This window comes from Enhydra lutris, unplaced genomic scaffold (genome assembly GCF_002288905.1).
Source record: "Enhydra lutris kenyoni isolate GAN:26980312 unplaced genomic scaffold, ASM228890v2 scaffoldscaffold12, whole genome shotgun sequence".
Lineage (NCBI taxonomy): Eukaryota > Metazoa > Chordata > Mammalia > Carnivora > Mustelidae > Enhydra > Enhydra lutris.
Genome location: NW_019154096.1, coordinates 5,200,653 through 5,210,984, shown reverse-complemented (window position 1 = coordinate 5,210,984; position 10,332 = coordinate 5,200,653).

Genomic DNA, 10,332 nt, shown 5'->3' with positions numbered 1-10,332 from the left:
GTGGTGGAGAGTCAGGGGCTCACCCATCGTCTTGATAAGGTTTACCTCCTCACCCAGGAAGTAGTCCTCCAGGAAGTGCCAGCGATGGTGGTCTGTGTGAGCAGAACCCAAGGCGCGCAGATCCAAAGGCACCTGGTTCAGGTTCTTCTTACAACCAGGGGCTTCCCTGGCATCCATGATTTGACCCCACTCCCCCTGGTGTGTTCCCCTCCCTTTGCTGTGGTCTAGAAATGATCAGTAAGCAGAACATTCAGGTTTTTCTAGAGAACACCTCATTTGCTTCCCTCCTCTCAGCAATCACAGTCCTGTGCGGCCAGATTTCTAAGGTCTGAAAACTGTTGCTTATTACTTTGGCTCCAATCTTCTAGCTTTGATGGTAGGATGGTATTTCCAGACCCTGCTGTTGTCTGATGGCTAGAAGCATGTTGGCCGTACCCACAATATCCTTGAAAGGAAGGGCTGAGAACTGGTTGGTCCATGTCACTAAACTGATTGTATCCCTCTGATACCATGCTGGTGGGTGGGATTCTTAAGATTGTATCATTCTTCTCAAGATTATATCACTGTGCTAATGCAGAGCTAGTGTAACTCGACATGAAGACAGTAACTAAAATAAGCATAACTATTAACAATTTTAAAGTTCTGCTATGTTCTACCTAAAATTGTCTTTTATAAGTCATATTTAAGTGGTGTGCCCAAGGGGTGTTAGTGATTAAACAAGGATTGGAACCGTATTTCCAGCATGGTGGGCCAATATAGTATTTGTACTGCATCAGTTTTTCTTGACAAAAACTTTATTCCTGGGTTGCCTGGGTGGCTCAGTTGGTTAAGAATCTGCCTTTGGCTCAGGTCATGGTCTCCAGGGTCCTGGGATAGAGCCTTGCGCCGGGCTGTCTGCTCAGCAGGGAGCCTGCTTCTCCCTTTCCCTCTGCCCCTCCCCCTTCTCCTGCACTCTCTCTCTGTCTCTCTCTCATATAAATAAATAAATCTTTTTTAAAAAGCTTTATTGCTTCCTCCTTAATATATTTATGAGTTTTTCCACTGACTCATCTTCATTATTCCTCCTTCCAAGGGTGTTTTCACCATGAAATACCATTGTACCAGAACTTACCATGATTCTGCTGCTTTTCATTTTCTTCTACCAAACTCCAGCTTCCCTAGCTACATTTCACAGTTCCTCATAAACTGACTTCACTTGCTTTTCTAGATACATCTGCCTCTGCTCCTCTAACCAGATGCCCATCTTTCATTTGAATGAGGTTTTTTTATTGAAGTCTTCCCACACACCTTCCTCATTCTCCTCTATACGATCAGCCCACGCTGTTTGCCCTAAACAGAATGGAATTCAATTAAAATTAAGTCACAATGTTGCATTTCCTGATCAGGTTGGATTTTCTTGCCTTTAGTGCTGTCTCTTAAAAATACCCTTTAAATTTATAATTTATTTTCGGTAGAAGCTTCAAAGCACATCACTATCACTCTCATCAATCATGTAAATATCATATTTTTAGTTTGATTTTGTATTACGTGTTCAGTAATCTCAATATTGGCAGCTTCCAGAGGGGAGAAACTTTTGACATGGAACCACTTTTCAGTTTCACCCTAAGCCTACTTTGTGCAGGACTAGGGGGCATAAGGGTTCTCCTTCTAGGGGTCTCTTTGTGACCCCCAACAAAGAAATTTGCAAACAACTCCTCAGAGTTACAAGTCATTTTTTAAATAAATTTACTCTGTGGGGCACCTGGGTGGCTCAGTCAGTTAGGTGTCCAACTCTTGGCTTCAGCTCAGGTCATGATTCAGGGTTCTGAGATCGAGTCCCCCGTTGGGCTCTGCACTGAGCGTACGTACAGTCTGGTTGAGATTCTGCCTCTCCCCTTGCCCCTCCCCATGCTCGTGCTCTCTCTAAATAAATAAATACATAAATAAAATCTTAAAAAATAATTTACTCTGGGGCACCTGGGTGGCTCAGTGGGTTAAAGCCTCTGCCTTCGGCTCAGGTCTTGATCCCAGGACCCCTCCGCAGGGAGCCTGCTTCCTCCCCTCTCTCTCTCTGCCTGCCTCTCTTCCTACTTGTGATCTCTCTCTCTCTCTGTGTCAAATTAAAAAAAAAAAAAAAAAAAAAACAAGGAAAATGTGGTTCTCATCTTATGACTTATACCGAGTTTAAAAGATACTAGGGAATTTCAACCCAATGAGGGTAGTAATAAAAATAGCTAACAGTCTTTCACACTTACTGACTTCTAGGGAATTTACCAAAGGCATGGCCTGAGCCACTTATCCCTGCCCATATCTCCGTGATAAAGGGATTAGGCTATTTTAAAGACCACAGAGGCTCAGAAGCCTTGCATACTACCTCGGGCCAATCAGAGGCAAATCTGGGTCTTAAGAGTTCTCTGAATCTGGATTCCAACTCTCATCACTTCCTTGTGTTGTCTCCATACAGAACAGACGAGGAAGCACAGGCGAGACCCTCTGGTCAGGGAGGCTCTTGTTTGGTATGGGGGTGCCTGGCCAGGCCAGAATTTAAGAAATTAAGAAATTTAAGAATTTAAGAAACAGAGCAAGTGAAGCAAAATCTGTGTCACCAGAACTTCAGAAAGGGAGCAGCCAAGCCAGCCCTGGGGGCGGGGGTGAAGTGGGCAGGGTCAGACTGGAGCAGGCAGGTCCTCCAGTAGGTGAAACAGGACACCCCAGTTCTGAGTCAAACCCAGCCCAGCAGAGAGGAGAGCCAGGTTCAGCAGCTGGGTTGTTATTCCTCTGATGGATCTGTTGACAGGTGTGCTAGGGTGGTTCTCTCACAGCCACAACACATCAGGGTCACAGCCAGGAATCATCCCCTTGACCCCACGCAACCCCATTCCTGTCAGGGAAGCCTTGTCCTGCCCCACTGGAGAATTACCCAACCTTCAACAGAGCCCTGCTCCCTCTGTGGTTAGGAGAACTGGAAAATCTGAGAGGTTGCTGTCCTCTACAATAACACGCCTTTCCTCCTTCTTCACCTGAGCCTTCTTATCTGAGGCTGCACATTTTCCCACCTTTGGGCTTCCATCTTCTAGGAGCCTCTTCCGGGCCCAGTGGCATCTGCTATCCCACCCACCAGCATGGCGTCAGAGGGATGCATTCTGTTTAGTGAAATGAACCACCAGTTCTCAGCCCTTCCTTTCAAGGGTATCATGGGGACCCTTGAACAATTACAAAGATCGTCATCACAAACAACAACAACAACAACAACAAACCCTTCTTTCTATGACACCTCATGCTCTTTTCAAAACAGACTGATCATGGCCAACATTGAGGAATATAAAGGATTACTGAATCAGTGTGTTGTACCCCTGAAACTAATATAACATTGTAGGGCAGGTAGGCTTCAATAATAAAGAAATAATAAAAGAAAATAAATTTTAAAGTGTTTTCTCATGCATAAACACCTATTCTCTTGACTGAGCAGGAACATGGAATTGCTATGGAAACAATCCTCATGGTCACGTTAGACACTGGAAGTTCAGAGCTAACACCACTATTTATTAGCTGTGTGACCCTAGAAAAGTCATTTCTCATGGATTCTAGCTACTTCCTTTTTTTTTTTTTTTCTTTCTTTTCTCATCAGTATGTGGCCATCGTGAAGACTGAAGCTGTTTATGAAGTGAATTTGTAGAGGACAGCACTTCATCATGGACCCTGAAGTCTTTCGGTTTGGTTCCTAGTCCACTGTTATCTTTATATCATAGACAAGTTAGCTAATCACCCTAATCCACATTTTTCCTACCTTTAAAATGGAAATATTGTTAAGCACCTCTATTATTGAGTTGTTGTGAGGTAATAATGCAGAAGAATTTAGCACAATGCCAGTTCCATAGAAAGGGGTGGGTAGATATTATTATTTATAAAGTGCTGGGTACATTATGGCTTCATATTTCCAGTCATGATCTATATCCCATATGGAAAAATAGAATTCTTGTTTCACATAGAAATTACCAAGACGTTAAATGGCACATGTGAAGTCCTATTTAATCACAAGACCTGTTTCCTTGGACATATTTATCTGAGTAGCATTAATAGAAGTCATCTCTCCTTATTTCTTTGAGATACCTAACTCTTGCCACGCATGCTGATTTCTAGATGGTTCTCTCATTGCATTCTCACATTGACCCTGAAGATGGACTCCATGGTTCCTCCATTTTACAGATAAGAAGATGGAATGTTTGAAAAGCTAATAACTTCCTGAGGTGATGGAGTCATTTTGCGGGGGTAGAGAGGATAAACGCAAAGTTGTCTATCAGTTCAAGAGCCAGTACTGAATCACAGTGCCATATTGCCAGCATCATAGTATTTCTCGATCAATCATTCCCCATTTATTCACACAGTCAATTAAATCATCCCTGATATTTTGTCCAACGCTCTACCCTCCGGTGCTACAGGGAGAGAATGGGAAGAGGTACTGAGTGTGACATGGGGATGAGAATGAATATTCTCATAGCGTTCCTGCTGTGTGACATACTGAGCAAGACGCACATTATTTCCCTTAATCCTTTTGATAGTTTATGACTTAGATATTAGTATACTCACTTTACACATAAGGAAGATCAGTACCAGAAACAATTAACTGAGGTACCCAAGGTCAAATAACAAATAACCAGGTGGTTACTCTAATTCCCAAAAGCACTTCCGCATGCTGTCAAGAAGTGGATATAAAATCACGTGTAGGTAGAAGCTGATAGCTTGTCATAATAGACACTAAGCCCAAACTGTTACTGAACCTCAAAGAAAGGAAAGATCACAGAAGGCTGAGAGTAGAGAAGACAGCCCAGAGGAGGAAAGGAATGGCCTGAGTCGTAAAAGAAGTCTTGGGTGGATCTACAGAAAGAGGAAGGGTCAGGGAATATAGATATTAATCTGGTCTCCAAATGAACTTGGGTGGGAGTCCAACAGCCTAATGGCTATGAATGTGTCCCATTATGATTGTACAAAATCAGTCATCAATAAATAGTTGCTGAATGGCTAGGAGTGTCCTCTCTGTCCTCTAGCACTGGTTTAGGTCCTGTAGGAATTGGGGTACTTTCAAGACATATGATTAATATATTTTGACCTAGACTCCTTTCTCAAGAATTTCTTATCATATATAAAGGAGCTTTAGATACGAGGGGGAGGGTAGTGAATGGGGAAGGTTGGCTGACAGGGCACCAGAAGGCTTCACAGGGAGGACCCTCTTTGGTGATGATGGCATATCAGCCTGGCATATGCCAACTCTTGTTCCTGGCAGTGTCCCAGAAGTGATGGCACTTACATAGAACTGAACCACATAACTAAAATGTACCAGAAAGTGCAAAACATAAATCAAAACATGTGTTTATAATTTGCATTGGAAAGTATAGCTCTCAAAAGAACTGTATCAATTTTTTTGGCCAAATTAGTTTATTCTTTCCCTGTAATAAAACACCTAAGTCCTAGTATGTGAATGTTACCTGGTGTCCAAGGGAACGAACACAAAGGAAGTATATGCTTTGGCAAAAATCACCATCTACACATCCTTCAAGAACATCGAGTCCTTCCCACATGTAAATAACAGTCTCATCACTTTATGTCTATTATTTACATCTATTATGTTTAATCTTCATAATAATCTTATAAAACAGTAATTTCTTCATCCTTTCTTTCCAGATGAAGGAACTGAATTTTGTAAATATTGGACAACTTTCCCCCACAATATCAGTTCTCTAAAATTCGGGATCTTGACTTTACCAAGTTCTTCATCTTTATGTTATGAGGCTGTGAGTACCTATTACAACCTAACTGGGCATTCAGAATGCAAAGAGCAATAAGGTAGACACTGTTCCTGTCCAAGTGAAACTTACAGACTCATGAGAAAAGCAGATATCTGACAGCTGCTTACTCACATAATTAAATCTTTAATTATAATATTGATACATCTACCAGCAAGGACACTCTCATCTAGGTGGACAGGGAAGGAAGTCTCTGAGCAAACAAAATTTCATCTCAGATCTGTCAAGTGTTCTAGATATTGCAGGCAGGGGACTGGCTCAGGTGGCAAAGAGCTAGGCTTGCTGGAGACAATTAAAGAGGCATGGGGAGCCAGGAGAGAGTGGGGGCAAGGTGAGCTCCAGAGGGAGGCAGAGCCTGGGCTGTGGGCTTTCCTAGGCAGTCACAGAAATTTGAATGCAAAGCCATTTAAGAGTTTTAATTATAAGAGTGCTCAAAACAGACTCAGATGTGTGATTTAAAGGGATGACAGTAGCTGCAACGTGGAGAAGGCATTACTAGAAATTTCCAGTGCTCCAGCTGAAGGTAAGGCTGCTTTGGATACCACAGGGCTACTTGGAACCACAGATCTAGGCATGGACAAATACTTTCTCAGTTCTACACTAAGGACTCCATCACCTTTTAGGGACAATCATGAGACTGTGCTGATACCCCTGGTCTCAAGGCAAAACCTCTGAAAAAAAACTAGACTAATCACACACATATATAACTACTGTTTATTCAGCCAACACTCTCAAGAGGTGGATCTAGGAAGCTGTCAAGCTTGTAAATGAATTTACATGATGGCAAAATTATTTTAGTGACATTTTAAAGAATTTATGTATTTACTTGAGAGAGAAAGCACAAGCAGGGGAAGGGGCAGTGGGAGAGGCAGACTCCCTGCTGAGCACAGAGCCCAGTGTGGAGATCTCCATCCCAGGACCCTGAGTCAATGACCTGAGTCAAAATCAAGAGTGGGGCACTTAACTGACTGAGCCACCCAGTGGAAATATGAAATCCTTTAAAAAAAAAAAAAAAAACTTTTAAATAACAGTTTGGCATTTGTTATTGGCATAGAGTCAATGTAAGCAGCTCTCTATCTAGATTTATTGAGCTGGAGAAGACAGGTAATCAGGGTTCTTTTGATGAACTGTTATAACTAAATATTGGTGAGCAAGATGTTTGGCTGGACAGGAAGACTCGAGGCTCAGCTGGGGAGAGCAGAGGCCCAGTACTTGAGAAGATATGTTCGATGAATCAGAGAGTAAACAGTGCCGTAGGCAGATATCTAATTTAGGTCAGACATATGACACAAAGCTATGTATCTGAGTAGAGTTCCAGTGAAGAAATAAAGCATCTGGTTGGAGAAAAGAGCAAGCACAAGACTGATAGGACAGAGCTGTCCCCTCCAATACACAGTCACTAGTCCGATGTGGCTCTAAAGTTTCTACAATGTGTTAGTCCTAACGGGGATGTGCTGTGAGTGTCACATAGTCCTCAGGTTTCAAAGACTTAGTGCAAAAATCATAATAATAAAGGAAAGTATCTTGTTAATAATATTGATTATATATTGAAATGATAATATTAGGGGTCTATTGGTTTAAAGGAAGTATAATATAAAAATTAATTTCACCAGTTTCCTTATTCTTTAAAAAAATGTGGTTACAAGAAAATTTAAATGATATGTGTAGTTCACATCACGTTTCTATTAGACAATGCTGGCATACCGAAAAGGGTTATTGTCGCGGCCGGTGCGACAAATCGACCAGGAATGTGAGGGTAAGAGGATGAGGAAAAGAACTCGAGAAGCAGAGAGATGGGGGCAGGAGGAGCATTGAGGAGGATACCCAACAGTGCTGATTTTATTCCACATCCTACAAGCATTTATAAGGCACCCCACAATAGAAGGAGTAATATACATCAGTATCTAGTCAGATAACAACAAGTTCCTATAACAAGTTTTACATTAACTACAAACAAATCTCATGATGCCAGGTAATCACGGCTAATGCTATTAGCTACTATTGATACAAGAAGTTACAATCAACCAGGGAGTGGATTATGGGCAGTACAGGAACAACAAGGACCAACTAAGAATTTATGACCCTGACCACATTGTTCCCTTCTGCAGGGAAAACTTGTGGGAAGTCACGTAGACGAGCGCACGACACGTAGCACAGACCTTTTCTCAGTGCTACTCGACCTTATCGACCTAAGCCTTTTGTTCGGCTATTCAGCCTTTAAAGGAGGCACAAGTGAAGGCCTGGTTTGGTCCTCGTCTCAAGCCTTATTGTGGCCTCGCACAGGTTATCTCCTAAGAAATCTGGTTATTTGTAGAAAAAAACTTGAACAGTTCTACATTGATAAGATTTTTTTTTAATGTATGGAGAAATTAAGGAAGAGAGGTTGTGGGAAAGATATCTGATTATGTCATAATAGACTTAAGGGTATATTAATAATAACAGAAAAATGACTCTCCAGTAGTAATTATTTATTGTATCAGTATGCAATGTAATCTATGACTAACGGTGGAATTATTCCCATTTAGTACAAAAACAAAAACAAGATTGACTTTTCCTATGCGTTTACTCTCTTATTAAATCTACTATATAATGAAGTTAAGAAAAATGTCCTTCAAAGCATACTTAAAAAGGCAAAGAGATCCAGTAGAATCTATAGAGTAATGAGGTGAAACGCCTGATACAAAGTAAATAATAAATAGTTAAGATTTCACTATTGTTATGAATAATAATATTATGCCTCAGTAATTAAGCAATGTTTTCTGGACTTCTGGATTCATCCGTTTATTTATTCACTCACCCAGCAAATACATTAGAGGTTGATGGTGATTAAGAGAGGGATGAAATCAAAGCCATTGACCCATTTTTCAGGGGTGTTGAGGGGACTTGAAGGTGATTTAACAGCAATGTAACATAGCAGAAAATTAACTCAGAAAAGAAACAGTAGCATGTATCAAAATAGCCAGTGTTATCTTGTTGCTCTTTCCAACTGCCTTTCATTTACCCACACAAATTGATGAGATGGTGTCTAAAACTAGATACGACGTAAATTCCTGGCCAAGTGTCCTGTGTGTGTGTGTGTCTGTGCATGTCTGTGCATGTTAAAAAAACAAACAAAAAACAAAACAAAAAAAACATTCCCACCTGAACATACCTCCTACAGGAATTCAAATACAAAATGAGCTGTAGGGAATACCATACATAAATTCTGCGCATTAAGTAGGCAGGTAGGCAGGTAAATAGTCTTGGAGGATTGGATGCTGTAAATCTCCTCCCAGCAGATGATACGGCCCCTCTTCTTCATTCCCTTGAAGCTTTGACCTTTGCCATGAATGCGGTCCTGATCTGGCCACTCTAGGACGTGGAAGTCATCAAAGGCAAACACCTGCACTTTTGGTAATAACTTCTCTTTAAATGAACATGATCTTTCCTTTGCGGATTTCTGATCAGGATGAGTGTCCATTCAATTGGCTTTTTATGACCTCTTTTCAAAAACCTTTAAAATTTCAGTAATTTATGATAGAACTTTTCATTTGCCTTTTCTCTCTTCTGCCTCTCTATCCTATAGCCATCCGGCGTTTGAAGGTGGGTGCAGTCTACTGGGGCTGACTGGGAAATTCACCAACACCAGCCAGCATTAAAGAGAGCGTGCTCCATTCTGATAGGTAACTTCAGAAACAGCATTGTTTCTTATACGTGTCATGAGCATGGACAATTCTGCTTTATGGGTAAAGAAATAAAATAGTTAAATGTAATTTAAAGTGCCTTTTCTAAGGCCAAGGTGGGTTGATCAATCATTGTGTGTGTGTGCGCACGCGTGCTAGGGGCTCTGTTTGAATTTTAGGATGCATAATGAATTAGATAAATTATCTGGTGAGCAAGCAACAGATTTTGTGTTCCTGTTCATGCAAAGTCTTTTATTCCAGGGAAAAATTTGTCTAAAGGGGGTAAGGCTTAATTATTTGTTTTTCTAAAATTCTCATTCCTTTCTATTTTTAACCTCGACTTGCTTTCAAGGAAAAATGATTTCCCCTTTGATACAAAGTTATGTATTACAAAAAAAAATCAATCTTTGGGGAGAAAGAAGCAAACAAACAAAAAAAGATGAGATGCAATAGCAAAAGTATTTTGAATTAGAACATAGGAAGGAAAATAATGATCATCATCACCAATAGATACCAAGTTCAAGGATCTATGTTCTATGCTCAAGCACATGTTTTTAGACACCTTGATATTTGAATGAGGATCCATCATTAAAAAATTGACTCACACTGCAATATGATCTTCAGACCAAGGTATCAGAAACACCACTAGGTTTCAGAAAGACTGACCTTTAATCTACATTTTGCCCAAGATCATGTTCCAGCTCTAATATCATATCTAATTGGGGGGGGTGATAGTGAAGCAGGGAAATTTTGAGCTTTTAGAAAGTAGGAGCTATAGTTTTGTATTTCACAGGGCCAAGGAAGAAGTTGCAATGTGTCTCATTTTAGCTCATTTCAACATGTTGAAAGCGTTCAAGAGAGGATCTGAGAGGGCTACAAGGTAGGGCCAC